The sequence below is a fragment of the Chelmon rostratus genome, chromosome 6 (genome assembly GCF_017976325.1).
Source record: "Chelmon rostratus isolate fCheRos1 chromosome 6, fCheRos1.pri, whole genome shotgun sequence".
Lineage (NCBI taxonomy): Eukaryota > Metazoa > Chordata > Actinopteri > Chaetodontiformes > Chaetodontidae > Chelmon > Chelmon rostratus.
Window position 1 is genome coordinate 19,332,418 of NC_055663.1, and position 16,356 is coordinate 19,348,773.

The 16,356-nt window shown below is 44.7% G+C and overlaps 1 protein-coding gene across 1 annotated transcript in view; it reads right to left on the reverse strand.

The window, feature by feature from the left end:
* Nucleotides 1-14,980, reverse strand: part of LOC121608212 (tetraspanin-18-like) — a 33,436-nt gene extending 18,456 nt beyond the window's left edge. Inside the window, exon 1 of the mRNA XM_041939399.1 lies at nucleotides 14,726-14,980. The gene's annotated coding sequence lies outside the window, so the exon portion shown is untranslated. The remainder of the gene's footprint in view (nucleotides 1-14,725) is intronic.
* Nucleotides 14,981-16,356: the final 1,376 nt, after the last annotated feature.

Genomic DNA, 16,356 nt, shown 5'->3' on the forward strand with positions numbered 1-16,356 from the left:
CAAGGATACCAGCAGCGCAGCCTTCCAAGCCAAGGTAAGAGTTCATTACGACATACACAGAAGGGGCTGGGGCTGTTAAAATCTCGCCAGTTTGTACACCGACTCCCCCCACCCACGGGCCCTGCGAGCCGGCGAACAGCCGCATGATAACCATTTCCATCCCAGTTAAATCCTAAAGCCCAGTAAGGCTTGAGAATCAGCTTACAGCTCAGAGAGCCTCCAACTTAGAGAGGAGATGAAGATCCAAGCTGCCTGCACAAAGACAGCGTTTGCATCAAGTCCTCCCTCAGGATGTTTTCCTCCGCTAAAACATTATGAGTCCACAAAAGACAACACACAAGATTTGCAGTCAAGTCAAATTGGAGGACTGCTGGGACAATGAAATGTTTTCATGAAAGATGTTATGGCTAGACTAGAGCTGCAACAAACGATTCTGTTCATTATCGATGAATGTGCCGATTTCCACATTAATCTGTTCGTCTATAAAATGTATGAAAACTCTAAAAATGCTACAAAACCCAAAGTGATGGCTTTAAATTACAGTTCCACAATCAGACTTTCAGAATTAATTATCAGAATATTTTCCAATCAATTTTCCTGTCAGTCAATTCATTGATTAGTTGACTACTGATTCCAGACTAGAAGGACCACAAGCCTACTCACTCTAAACAAATGGTTCAAGTTCAAGTTTCCCCAAAATAAGCAGCTACAACACTTCAGTCACAATAATTGATGAGTATCTCTGATGTTTTTGTATATTGTTACACCTGAAAGACCAATAGGAATCCACATTGTGGACTAAAACATATGGTCTAATATTTTCCACAAGACACTGAATGCAGAAATATTTGGCCACCGTTGTCCTTTAAGTCAAACCAGCCACTTAAACATGTGTTATGAACACATCTGGGAACCATTTCTAGGCCTCATTTATATTTTGCTGAAATACCACAGAGCAGTAGGCTCTGTATATTTGCTGAAATCACGTTCTGTAGCAAAGCATTGGTCCTTAGCAGAGGGAACTGTCCCGCACCTGTAAGGTTACCTGTAACTGTGACTAATGTGCCCTCACCTTTCGTCTGCTTAAGACTCGTGAAGCTTTTTAGTGCGCTAACAAACAATGCAGTAAACATCTGAATGCAGAAGATATACAAGAAGTGGAAACAGCTTGTTTGCTCGACGGGACCAGATGCAACTTATTTTCATGATTAAAACCAGCGGAGGGCATTTGAGTTTGGACTCCCCCACAAGCAAATCCCTCATCTGAAATAGATATTTTGCTCATATGCATGGAAAGCAATGCTAAAGCAGTGATGTTTTGCTTTTGTTAATCTGAATTTTGCTCCATGACCAACAACTTTGACACAACTAAGATTAGTATAAAATATAAATTGCAGTAAAGGCAGTATAACCAAAGAAATGGGCTGAGGGACACTTGGATTGCTGCCTGGTAGTTACTGCATCACTGCAGTCCAAACTCTGAGGCCCAGAGAGTCTGGTTCCCATTGCTGGTGGTTTTCACTGCATACCTCACTGAGCACACCCAGCAAATCTAACTACTTTGTTCACACACCATTCTGAAATTCAGATAGTAGTGGCGAGCATCCGCTGTTGATTGACTGATTCCAGAACAAATATTTTCATTTGGCATATTTGAGGCATAGAATTGTTGTTTTCAACCATGTTCAGTCGAGGTGAAACAACACAGTAAAGTCTGGACTGAAACAATGCACTGACTTCCCTTGTTTATGAGCACAAACATGTGGGTCACATTACTAAACAAATGTATAAACAAACATGAAGGACAAGTGCAGGACTGCTGCCCAGTTTATATCCAAGGCCTGGTGGTATTTTGGATGTCATAACTTTGTCATGGCAGTGACAACACAACACAACCAAAATCTCTCCCAAAGGTGGAGGCAAGGGTAAAAGGGAGAAGCCGGAAGCAACCGTAATGCTTAATCCAGACAAAAAAATTACATTAACAGAATGTCTATGAACAGATATGCATATGCAAGCATTCTGGTTTCGGCTTGCCTGTTTGAAGTCAGAGGAGCATTCTGCAGTCGTGTTTGAGCTTGGTTGCATGCAGGTAAACAGTCCGCCCAGAGAGATGAGGAGGCAGAACGCTTCGGCCGAAATGCACTGATCTCATCCACAATTTCACTTTTAATTAGCTTTATTTTAATGTATCTGCATTCACATGCATGTTCAAAGAGACACCCTCAAGTGTCGAGCTGATGTCGAGTTATAAAGTCAAGCTGCTGATCAGACTGTAAACAATGTAGTATTGCAGCAGATACGGAATCAGCATCTTAAGAATCAATAACATAACTATTCAGGAAGTCCCTGATCATCGCAATCTTGCATCTGTCTTGACTGTATATGAACCTTCAAATAAATCATGCAGTAATGTTTTGATCTCAGCCGACTTTCATGAGCTCAGAAAAGCAGCCCTGTTTTCAGTTTTGTGCATCTTACAGCTAATCTCAGAGGGTTTTTGAGGTATTTATCTTAAGAAGGAGAAGATTTTTATCGGCCCATAAAGGAACAGTTAATCCTTCAGTTTATCACAAACATTCAAAATCAACACGTTTGGAGATACATGGTTTCCCTGGACAGGAAGGGTATGAAAAATTGTAATCTAGAAAATAACTAGTAACTAAAGCTGTCAGACAAATGTAGTGGAGTAAAAGGTATAACATTTCCCTCTGAGAATGTTGTAGTAGAGTAGAAGTATGAAGTTGCAAAAAATGGAAATACCCAAGTAAAGTACCTAGAAGTACAGTACTTGAGTAAATGTACTTAGTTACATTCCACCACTGCCTTTCTATTGAATCCTTGGATAAAATAAGTCTTGTATTGTACATTTTGTCAATTTAAGAACTGAAAACGTTGGTGAAACAATTCAAACTGCTGCAAAGCCTAATGTTGGACTTTTAAGAGTTTACATTCAGGTGTACTTAGGAGACAACAGACTTACTGAGTGGAAAGATTTGTTTGACTTGAGCTTAACAATAAAAGCACAAAACAGTGATTCAGAACAAGACTGAAAGCCAACACACAAGCATTGTACAAGCTGTATAGAAAACCAGTGTGCAACAGCACTTTATAACAAAGTTGCTGCAAACAGAGAGAGTGTCAGCCTTTCTGTGGATTTTGCAGGGGGCTGTACAGGAGCAGCAGGGCAGCTGTCCCACTGGGTTACGAGAGCCAGAAGCTTTGCATCTGGATCGTTTCCTCAGCCCAGAGGGGCTCCACACTGCCACCTCCTCATAAAGCTGCACATGTGCCAAAGAACCCCAGATCCCTCCGAATCCTCCATCTATGGCAGCCTGTATGTGGCGGCTGTGGCGATAGCAGGTAACAAGCTGTGACAAACTCACAACATCACAGAGGGAGCGAGCAGTGAAAATGACTCATGCTTCCTGTCTCTCACACTGTCAAATACGCTCTCGCTAATGGCCAAGCAGCCTGAAAATGCGTTTCAGCACGAGAGGGGGGAAAGATGGTTTTATCAGCGGCGTTCTTCAGCTGAGCAGAGTGAGACTGATGGCAGGAGGATTACTGGAGCAGCGGATGATGAAACCAGGATAAAGAAGGACTCCGTAAGTAAGTAAGAGTAAGACTTCTGCCCACTTGAAAAACTTTAAGATGCACTCTTTTCCACATAGGTTCACTCAAAGCTCGATGCTTCCAGGACAAGGAGCTGAAAGATATCCTTTGGGGAGATATCCTGCCATTGAGTGAGCCCCAGGAGAAAGCCAGGAGGGACTGAAATGTGGAAAAAGAGGGTTGGACATTTTCCACGGCACAATCGTGTGAAAATGCAGCAGTGCTTTAAGAAACATTCCTTCGATAGGCTGACGGAGCCACAAGCGGGGGGACGTCAGGAGAAATCATGCTTGGCTCGACACAAAAAGCACTCAGAGAAATGAGATTTAATCTGCTGAGCTTACAGTGTATTAGCCAGATGTAAACAGTCAGTACCAGCTGTGAGAAGGATAACTTCCACAACCCTGCTGCTTGCAAAAACAATGGATGACACATCAAACATTAGCAATGAAAGAAACTCTGCAAACAAAGATATTTAAAGGCCAACATAAAACTTTCACAAGCCAGGAAGCCATCGAAGTTGTGGGAATCAGTGGGTTAAGGTTAACTGGCCACAGTGAAACACTTTCACTCTGAGAATACTCAGCCTCTAGGCCTGAGCTGTGGGAAAGGGAGTTTATGCAATTACATCACATTGATTTATGGGAGACAGAGGAAAGATGGGGAGAGGATGGAAACTGAGCTGCTTGGAGGCGCTCCAAGATTAGGTCCCTGAAGAAACACAAGTCAATAGGTTTACACCACAAAACATGATGGATCCGAGACAATTGTGTGGGGATGAATGTGGTCAAAGAAACACAGTGAGGTCAAACCTATCTAACATGACGGAGACACAGAAAACTATGAAAACAACCATAATTGTCATACAGAAGCTTCTCCGTGAACCTGCTCACGGAGCGCGAACAAGCTCAGAATAGTGGAAACACCACTTTAAATTCTCTCAACTCCGCAGAACTGATGACAAGCTCGAGCAGATGCTGCTGCCGATGCTGTGTTGAGTATTAATTGGGGGTAGTAGTGATGAAATTGTGAGTAATGCGCTCAGGCGTGCACTGCAGCGTTACTGGGGGAAGCATATCTCCCATCAGCCCGCTGCAACCTAACAGTTATAAATAAACAGCCCATTTAGTGCTCTCCACTACTGTAACATGACCACAGGAGTGACCACAGCTGGGAAATTTATGGTGCAACACATCCCTGCTCTTCTGCTTCTTTACACATTTGCATGTGAGTTTAAAATGCAAAAAAAAACCCAAAGTGACACTCGTCTTGGAGATGCATCTACAGCAGTCCTGTGAGCGGAAGCCAAGCGACTGTGACTGAGGTGTTAATCACCTGTAGAGGTAGCTAAAGCGGTGTTCATCAAAGTGCTACAGATAAATGCTGCACATTGTTAGAAGAAGTCTTTGCACAAAGCAAATCTTTTCAGGATTTCTGCCATTTAAAAAAAAAAAACGGGAAAAAAACGTGAGCCGACACAACAAAGAAAAAAAAATGCAACTCATTAATTTTCACGACACAAGACTTGATACCAGCCACCAAATGGTGACGATATGAACAAAGGCGGAGGAGATTACAGAAAATATTCAGTATAATGAGCTGTGGAGTTACAGTAGGAGATATTTAATGCTTTTGTTTTGTTTTTTTTCTTTTTGAACTCCGCAAAATATCCAACCGTCCGCAAAGTCTCAAGCTTCTTGGAAACATCACAGAGCTTTAGTTCAGGCCAAAAGCAACAGAATAAATATATACACATGAAGAGCGGGCCAAATATTTGAAGGGAGGGGGGGGGGTGTTCTGAAAGCTTGCAGTATAGGCCGAATTATTAAGCATGAGGTGGGGGGTTGCTCTAGATGTGGCAAATGAATGGAAAGCTCAGCCAGAGATGTTTTGGAGAGTAAGAAAAGGTTGGACATCTGTTCCTTATTACATTAAAAAAATCAGCTTGTCCAAACTGCCTGCAGAGATAAGCGAAAGTGGTTTCGGTAATTGCTCACAACATTGGCTTCCTCCCCTTCATTGTTTCTTTTGTGCATCATTTTAATGCAGCAAGATCAAATGAGACCATATGCGGTTATTGACTGGGGACTAAATTTTATTTAAGAACTAATCTGAAAGCTGTCTTTATCTGTGCTGAATCCTGTTTTGTCATCTGTCCAATAAAAGCACCAGTTTGGAGGCACCACCTGAGCCACTAGTTAAGAAGACGAATGATTCCTTTTTACTGCATGGCTTGGCAGATAAAGCCTCTACACATCCAGGGGTTTTCAGAGACACCCACAAAATTACTTTGGCTTCAGCACTGGTGCTGAGGCATTCACATGGGATCTGACGCTTGCCAAGTGTTATCGGGGAACATGATCTGGGCCCGTTTCTCCAGGGCTCAAACTCTTGGAGAAATGCCTGGGCTGTCTGTTTTTTCCTCAAAACACTTCACAGTTTTGAGCGTCACACCCAGGTGGTCAAGATTAGGTTGGATGACTTTACTGCCGGCCTGTCGTCCAGACGTGGGGCAGGTGACAAATCAGCAGGAAGCCATCCAAGATAACCTGATGCTCGACTGAAAAAAAAAAAAAAACAAACCCTAAGAGCATCTGTACTCTTTTTTTGACACTAAAATCAATGAACACTGCAGCCAATTTAATTTCACATAAAGGAGACACCTGCTGTGCCTGTGCTATCTCTGAAAAACACATGTGAAGGTGATCCCTGGATTCTACTGTCAGAAATGTAAGGACTGAAAAACATTTTTTTCATTTCATGAAAATATCAGACTCCTTTAATACACTTCAAATGGTTAAACAGTGGCTTGCTTTCCTATGCTGTGGCTTCTCCTTTTCCCCAAAGCTTCAAAGAAAGGAAGACGGAGCGAGGTAAGGATTAGGGTAAAAACGAATTATGCTTCACGGTGTTTATGTGTTTACCCTAATAACTATTAGCAAAGAAATTTCTCCAGCGAAGAAAACACAGCCGCATATCTATTTTTGCTCTTTTCTTCTTAGAAAACCTCAGCTTCTTAAGCATTCCTTGTTGAAGTCCTTCCACCGAGTTTATAAAAGGCAGCACGCTCCCTCCACAGTAACGGCAGCGTGGTTTGCTTGTGGCCGTAACACTTCGGCTGCCGCTGACCGACTGTTTGCCCAGAGGACGGAGGCCGTGTTTTAGTGCAGTGACCCGTGCATGCCGTCTCGAGGAGCGCGCTTTTAAAGTGGCGGTGGGCTAAAAATTTCATAAAGCGGCATCAAAAAATCATGAGGCAGTGAGGCGCTCCGTCGTTGCTGTCTAATTGTTTTCCCCTCTGAGGAGTAAAAATAACTGTCTACAACATGTACATTTGATCTGCCGTTAAAAGGCAAAGGCTATTATTCAGTCAGACGTGCAGAGGCTGCTCGGACGGGTGAATTCATCACTGTAAGAAGCGCGGAGCGAAGCTGTTCAAGAACCATCACTGCAATCTTCACGCAAACCGCTCTGGATCGCTGGAGGGTGCTGGGCCGCTTAAACGGCCTAAACTGGCTTCAAGGCTACGCATGTCGACCCCTTTGTGCTTTACTTTTAACCATGTGTGGTCTAATGGTGTGATTGTGGGCAATAAAGAGAATGACAGTGAAGAAACAAATCCTGCAACAACAACAACAAAAAAGCACACCTGTATCGCACTCTAATGCGAGAGGACTTCATGTGGCCTCAGATGAAATAAAATTAGCACACAAGCACAGCAAACCACAAGAGAGCCTCTAAATGCAAACAGACTGATGGCTCTCACCTACACTGCTACTGGTTTATAAGCTTTAAAGATTTTCACTTCCTGCTCTTTAACAAGCTGAGGCGAAACGCAAGCGTCTTTCTGCGACGCTTGTGATCCTGGCGGGAGAGACATCATTAGCCGGCCCTTCCTCTAAGTTTCCCCAGGTAGACGCTGCAACCCGCTGTGGGTTTTTTTTTTCAAACACTGATCTGTCCCCCTGATGCTGTGGAGGCTGACAAGGAGCCCATATGTCTGATAGACCTGCAGCGTGTCTCGCCCTGTGGGAGGGACTGTAACACCGCTGTTATTCCACAGCAGCTGCAGGCGGCAGCGTCGTGGACAAGGTGTGTGGGCTTCAAAGGCAGCAAAAGGCAGCCAGCCTGGCGGAAGGAAAAATGCTGGGGCTTTACTTACCCTCAAATTGGCGTGATATTCGAATACAAATGCACATAATCAGATTGCAAGATTGAAGGGAGAGGGAGAATTGTATTAGCCCAGTTACGTCTGCGGAAGTTTACAATATTCACATTCACAAAATAAAGACGTTTCTGCTGAGCTAAGGTTTTCCAAGTTTACAAGTTGGATGCAACACATTTAGCCTAGATTCAAGCAGATATCAGTTCCATGTTATACCGTTAATATAAAACAACCCCATTTCTGAGCACAGGCACTCAGGCTGCAGGAGTGTGTGTGTGTGTGTGTGTGTGTGTGTGTGTGTGTGTGTGTGTGTGTGTGTGTGTGTGTGGGAGAGCCTCATGCACATTTGTGTATTTGAGGTTTGCACGGTTATCACTGACTGGAACGGCAAAGTGTTATTAGCAGACTGGGATGCAAACCCAGATCACGCTCAAAATAAATCTCTTAGGAGGCACTCTATAATTCAGCCACAGTGGAAAAGCCAAGACAGCAAACAAGACTACATCACAAGTACCAGCTAACAGTCCTGCATCCACGAACCTGATGTAACGGCGCCGCTTCATATCACAACTTCCAATCATGATCTAAACAAGGGAAAGTGAGTTAATGAGCTCCAGCATCCAGCCCCGACGCCTGACATGCATTTAATTTGTTTAAAATGATAATGGGCTAATTATCTGGGTCATCATTAACAACCTACTGTCCATCCCAACAACAATTTGTGCACTTTAAATTACCAAATCAGTTTGTGGTGAGAGCATGTGTGCGTTTTTATTCGCGAACCACGATTACCATATCCCATTATACTGTGCAGCCCATCGTCAGTGATTAAAAATAAACAGGATATTTAAAGGGGCTCAGATCCCCTTTAGGCAGAGGAAATAAAAATGCGGAGCTGAACATGTAACAAAATAGGACACATTAAAAAAAAATCCCCAGATGACTAATGAGGGCATTCTTGTAAAGCTATATTCTCCTGCTCCAGAAACTTGGATGGAAGGAGCAGGAGCACTCGAGGAGGAGAACCTGGGAATAGAGGGGTGGAGCAGAGGAGAGTTGGGACACACTTGCGGCGGGGCCAGCAGAAAAAGAGAAAGACCAGAAGCCGGGAGAGAGTCCCATTTCATCAGAAAAATGCCTGAGTCAGGAGACGGGAGAACCATTAGGCCCAATGAGTCACAGGGAGAGGCTGTAAAAACAGATCTGGGCTGAGCTCAGTTCAGAGTACCATCCCCGAAAAACAGCCAAAGACGAGCAGAACAGTGGCCCAAAATCAAGCATAATGAGTGCTTTCAAGCAGTGAAGACCCATTTTATTTCTACTCCTGTAAAAGTGCATGTGAATGCCTCTGTAGGTCAACACAGAACTGTGTAGAACTGAGGTTTGCAGATGACTGTAACCAGGATTCATCTTCATCATCACTGAATCTGTGGTTTTCTCAATTAATCAATTAACTGTTTGGTTGAGAAAATTGTGGAAAGACGTGAAAAGTGAAAGTGTTTTGTTTGACCAAAAGTCCAAAACTCACAGAGATACATTTAACACTAAAAACAGACTAAGACTAAAACAGAGAAAAAGTTGAATTATTTTTTGTTCATAAAATTACTTTAATAAACACTCAGACAAGATCTCCATCAACTAATTGTTAACTGACTTATCTATTGAGCTCTTATTCTGACAGTACAACCCCCAAATCTTAACAACACCGGCTGAGCTGTGAGTCAAACAAACAGCAACATGTGTTCAAAACTGGACACATCAATGCTGTACTCAAAATCTGTAAAAGCATTAAAAACACAGCATCTCTGAATGATACTTGTGCACGTTGGCTTCAGTTCGGATGGAGAAGCATCCCTAACATGGAGTCTACTCTGAAACTACAGTGATTTTCTTTATCCATCACACATCACCTTTCCTGCAGCGATTCAAACACACAAGCCGTTGTTTATGCTGAAAAATGATCGCTCTGATTATTGAGTCTTTGTCAAAATCCCTCACAGGAACCAGGCAATTTAGACGAGAGACAAGAAGCGAGCCTCTGCAAGAGTTCTTTATCTGTAAAATGTTCAAACTGGCACTAAGCACCATCTACAGTGAAACGCTCCAGTGTTAGGCGGCGAGTGTGGAAAACAATCACGCATCCATGAAATGAGCTCTTCCTCCCTGGTGCTACTTGATTAGCACCCAGCTTCCTCCAGCCCAGTGTGCCAACACTGAACCCAATGTGAGTCATCCCAGCACTATTGTGTGAACTTAGCAGAGGACTTGTTGTTCATCTGGCAAACAAATCCCTCCACTGTGCACACATAAAGCGTACAGCTGCGCGGCGCTCTGCCGCTGTTCTTTCAGGCGGTGGTGTGCTTAAACTTCAGCATCATTCAGTGGATCAGAGCTGTGCTCCAGCCTCTCTAAAGCCGGGCAGGTAATCTCCCCCCGTGTCACACACCGATCAGTGCCAGACTCCCCAGCCAGCATAAGCCCCTCTCTGAGCTTTGACTACATCTGGGGGATGAAAAGAGCACGAGGTGATGGAGAAACCTTCCAGCAGAGGCAGAGGGATTAACTGAGTGTCCTCGCTCTGTGTAATGACCAGCGGGTCCTCACCAGCAGCCTTTAATGGACACCTGAGTGACACGGTTTATTAGTCCTGAAAGACATTATGCCGAGGCAAAGATGGCTGGGGGGGGATTTCGAGATAGATGTGATTTGAACGTCCCGAGACGGGGCTGAGCCTACCCTCAACTAAGCACCTACCAAGCCGCGAGCCCGTCTGAGAGCCTGCTATCTGCAGAGCCCAGCTTGTCAAATACATACCTTTTACCTCATTACCTGCTCAGCACCGCCATTATTGAGGGAAATAGGGCAAACGCGAGATAAGCACAAAGACTTCTTGGGCCGAGCACAAACAGCCGGCCTGCTTCCTCCTGATAAAAAGGAAGTGTCAGCAGCGAGAGGCCCCTCGGCTTCCTGCTCTCGGTGAACTCAGGGGCCGCCAGCTGCCCCGCGATTAGGTCATGCTGCTTCCTGGCCCATATGGAGACACGCAAGTTCCAAAGGAATGCACGCATGTGTGAATATCGCTGGGCTGTGGAGCATTTTCTCTTGTGTTCATGCAGGAAAGTGACCAAAAGATAATCTAAAGAGGAGCTTATACTGAACACAAGAGGTTAACAGGAGTTGCACCATAAATAGCTCTGGCTTTGGTTTATAACACACAATTGTAGTTGCAAACAGATATATGTGTTTATTGATTTAATTGATATAATAATACACGGTTGTAATTAACCATACATTAAATATAATGTTGATTTGCTGCTTGTAAATGATAAATATGATAAGTAAAGTAAAGTGTTTATGTTCTTTCATCACAGAGAGCAACAATCAGGGTGAGCTGAGGCTTTGTGTAGCTGCCTTTTCTAGATGTGTGTTACTGAAAGGAAGACAATAACCAAGTCTTTTTTTAAACTTGCTTCATGTTGTCTTCACTCTCAACGATCTCTACCAGCATCGGAAACTTGTGAGAGAATCACAATGAGCCCAAGTTCTCCAAAAACATGCTCCAGTTCAAATTAAGCCCAAATTTTAACCAAATTTCCAGAAAATCAACAAAAGAAAACACAACTTATAGAACATTTTCACCCAGTGCTGTTATGCAGATATTAGGAGTTGAATGCAGAGACAGACAGCAGGTGTGGGCGATGTGGCCTTAAAATAATATTAGAATATTTCTGCAGGCTATTTCTGCAATAACGTTAGTCTTGATTACATGACAACATGAAACATCGTTTGGGTTTAGAACTCAGAATAGCTGTTGAGCTCTCCTCATACCAAACCTGGTGCTTCTGCTCGAGGTGTGGAATTATAGGTTTCTTGCTTCAGTCTTCCATATTACTTTGGTTTGTTGTGCGTCTGATCTTTTGCAGCCATACATTTTCACACTTCTGCAGTCGCTCACCATTTTGGACTCCTCCACTAGAGCCAGCAGCAGCGATACTTTCACTTTGAGCCGTGTTTGTAGCTGCTGTGTGTCACAAGTCAGAATGTTGGCATGATGATGATGATATGAATTTTTTTGATCATATTCAAAATCACAATGATATTATGGTGAACGATATGATGTGGCACACCCCGTATAAACAGCTGGTGCACCATAACCCCCTCAACGAACAACTAAAACTATCCAGCTTCAGGAAGACGCCAAACCGGGCTGCTTTAATGGCAGCAGAGTTTTGCTACCTGACCTTCAGCTAAAGCTGCCTTCAGCGGACGACCACAGGCTCCGGACATTCAGCGCTCACAGAACGCAGCGCAGACATATATAATAACAACACACACCTTCATGGCTTTTAAACAGCTGATGAAAAACACACCTTTGCAAGAGAAGATTATTTCTGCCAGCTGGAAAGCAAATTTCATTTTCTCATGTCTCCTGACAACAAAGATTGTGAACCCATTACTGGTTGAGGCCTCTGCATCACACACATTAAATGAAGGGTCCTCTAGCAATCGAAAAAAGCAATTTTCTCATTGAGCCAATAGATACTCCATTTAGTTCCAGGCTCTCTGCGGACCGCTGCTGTTGCAGTGGGGCTTGTACAGGGGAGAGCGAGTGCAGAGTGATGACCCAGCCTCGCCTTGCTGCTCTGAACCCATCGATACAGATACAGACGTGCTTCGCAGGCTGGATGAGGGGAAAAGATGGGCGCAAGAAAGAATAACAGATGAGATGATACAGGGGGAGGCTGACAGAGGAGGTGGAAGGATGCCGCGGTCAGGCGGGATGAATCAGGGATCTGAAATCAGGGCCAATGATCAAATGACTGGCCAGAAAGGCGGCGGCCTCATTTGCAGCCAGATCGGTGGATATCAAGGAAGGAGAGACAGACTTAAAGTGGGAGAGGGAAACGAGGGGAGAGAGAGAGAGAGAGGAATCAGAGGCACCCAACCATGTGGAACCGCAGATTGATTAATTTCAAGCCTTTAATGAGCGCTGCACTGCCAGGCCAGGCGGCATCAAGTCAGCCACCCTGTCCCTCTCAGCGGGAGCTGCCATACAGTGCAATTCTCACTTTTCCGTCTCTGCCAAGGACTGGGTGGCGGATGAGCAGTGAACTCACCACACACTCACACACACACACACACAAAAACTGTCTCCATCTCACACTTCCTTTCCTATCCGTTTGTTTTCGCTGTTCGCTTCATCGCTGGCAGTGCGATTGTGTGATTAAGAGCAACACATTATCAGAGGCACTATTAAAATGAGTGCACTGATCACCAGTGGCAAGTCTCACACCAGGTGCTCTGTGTCTGTAGGCGGAATAAATACCAGCTTGGCTCGGAGGAGATCTGAATCCACTCAAACATGCTCCCTCCTAATTGCTATCCTCCGCATTGTTGCTGCTAACCTTTATTCCCCGTGTAAAATTACACTGTAGGTTTACAAACCCTGTTGTTTGCATTTGCACTTATCCTGCAGACATCACTTGTGTGTCTGTGCAACACAACTATTTCCCAACACTCATGTGAACCGAGCTGAGGAGAGAAAGGCTTCAGGCGGGGTTTAGTCATCCGTGTTGGCAGCTGCTCCAAAAGCATCAATACTACTGTTTCTTTTTCTATTTTTTTTACAAGGCAAATGTTCACCCACAACATGGTGAACAAACACGCCTCTGTTTCCAGTTTGTGTGCCTCTCTCTCTCTCCCTCTCCACAAACTCCCAACCGTTTAGGTTTTGGGGAGGAAAAAGGCGGGTGGAACAAAAAGAGACAGAGACAGAGAGAAATCTTTACATGATGCAGCAGGATAGCAGCCCAGCTCATTAATCATGACAGGAGCTGATTTGTCAGTCTGTCCAAGCTGCTGGGGTGCGATATGATTCTTTTCTCCTCCGCCCTGAAGCTCTGCACCAGCCTCTGGGAGATGGAGAGCCGGAGAGAGCGGTTGTGAATTTAACTCCAGGCGAGAAAAGCCAGCACAGCACACTCACCTGGACACTGGTGTGTGGTAATAGGTCCCTTGGAGCCAATCTCCTGGGGCCAAATCTGATTTTAACCTGATTTCTAGCTGTTACAGTCACCTGACATATGGTAGAAACTTTTTACCCTGAATCTGCACTTTCTTCAGCTGTGGGCGTCCAAACTTTTGAGTGAACCCATGATGGAGTCACACTTGAAAGTCACATTTGTGATAATAAAGCATGTTCACGGCTTGGTGAGTGTTCCCGTTTTTCGGAGCTCTTGAATGTGTCATGTTCGCTCCAGTGGAGATCAGACAGAGAGAGACGGGTGAGGTGGTTTTGGATGATGTATCCCGGTGATTAATGCAAACTGACAGTGAACTCCTGCCCTACAGCAGAGGTAGCGCCGTCAGAGACATCCATCTGGTGACCCCATACATCTCTGCAGACAGCCTCCTCCTCGGCTATGGCTGCACCCCCGTGGGAAGGATGCCAGCTTGGAGACTGACACACATCGGTCCGGATTTCCCCTGATGTCAGGTTTCTCATACTGTAACCCACTATTATCTGTAGACTGCATATTAGACCACATATCACAGGCTGATCCAGGGTGCAGAGGGTGTTTAGTGCGTATTTTATTCCTAAGAGGAAAAAAAAACGGACCTGACCCGAGGTTGACCCAAATCTACGTGGTGTTAACAGCCGAATAGACGCCTTTAAACAGTTAGGGTGACATTCCTCCTTCATTTAACTACTCTTTCAGTGTGTTTATTCGCTTTCTCCGGCTCGTCTGAGGAGAAAATGCAACTTGCAGCAACAAAGTGAGCAGAAGTAAAACATTACGCACAGCCGCCCATCAGACCCGCTGTTGTAAATAATGAGCCCGTTCAATGGAAACCACGACAACAAGCGACGGACTCAGTGATCAGCTTCCAGTTCAGCACACATTGAAGTTTGAGACACTTTCAGATTGGCGACACGTTTCTTACCTCAAGGCGCAGCTCAGTGCCGAAGCCTCTGACGAGCTGCTCCCTGCGAAAATGCCACCAAACAGCCGGTTGGAGAAGCCTGAGCGCTGGGTGAGAGTCTTCGAATCAGGGCCAAAATACTGCCGATCAGCTGGGATGAACTGCGCCCCGCGACGTCCGACTGATAAAATCCACCGCTCCGAGATCAGCGAGCCCAGTTCGCGCAGCGCGCAGTGTTGAGAGGAGGCTGGTGCGCAAACAGTTCTCTGAAGTCTCTGAATCCGGAGCGGCTCATCTAGCAACCCGCTCCGCTCCGCTCCGGAGGGCGGAGACTCCCCCCCCCCACCCCCCGACAAACACGCCTCCGGTTCACCTTCTCCACCGGCGCTCCTCTGCCAGCTGCATGTGGGAAACACAAACACAAATGATGTATTTTAAGTTGTGAGCCAACAGCACAGGATCACCTGTCAGATACAGGTGGAACTAATCTATCCTTCGGTTGTTTCTTTCACTGTGTGGTCGCTTTTAATGGGGTTCCAGATTTAAAAAGTACAATATTTTAGGAAAACACACTTTGCTCACTGCTCAGACTGTTTGGAGGATTGATGCCAAGCAGCAACTTCTGGGCCTGGAAATGAAGTGCCAAAAACTGCAGTTCCTCAAATGGCCACTTGAGGCTGGTTTTAAAAGTTAGTCAATCCCCATAGATCCCCATATTAAAATGCTAATTTACAGCAGAAATAAACATGTCTACAGCCTGGTACAAACAATGGTTATTATGGAGAGCAGTACAGCACTGATTTTTTATATAACTCCCTTGTTTAAATTCTATTAAGGCTTAAAGTTATGCATAATTATGGGCATGGCCGCTTTGAGTGACAGCTAGCTGGTAGGTCAGCAATCAGGCTTCATCCGACCACTTCAACTCCACCCACGCTCCACCTCCTTGCCCATTTTTTGGGTTAACTGGGAGTTTATTGGAATCAGGCAATGCCAAGGTGGCAACGGCCAGAGGCGCTGTCACTGAGCTTCACAATGGCTCAACAGGAACAAATGGGTGACGTCACAGAGACTACATCCATGTTTTACACAGTCTGTGCTTGATACTAGCCTGCTAGCTTATTCTAAACTGTCTTTGGCGGCACCTGTGGCGATAAGAGGTCATTTCAGGTGTGTTTTTTGACTTCGCTTCCCAGAGATCTCAACAGTGACTGATGTTTTTTTCTAAACATCAGTCACTTGTTTTTGAAATTTCATCACCTGTAGTCATCACTCTTTTTCCTTTGTTTAACTGCAGTAACTGACTCACAATGCCAGCAGAGACCAGAAAACACAGCACGCCACCTCACACTCAGGAAGAGTGAGTCTGCTGCGCTGCAATGATTTTTACTGCGCCTACTGCAAACTCTCACCAGCGTAGGCTCAGACACCGCTGTGTTACCTCATCCGGCGATAGATAATGACCTAACAGACATTTATTTAAAGGAAAATCTTCAAGATTATTACTTTAAATTAGAATAAGGATAATCTGACAATGTCCAACAATGACAAAATCTGTTTCATTTAATGAGTTAATGTGCATGACAGAGAAGCAGAAACTTCCTCAAGTCTTGTCATCACCTTTGAGGTTGGCAACCAGCAAACGCTTCAAT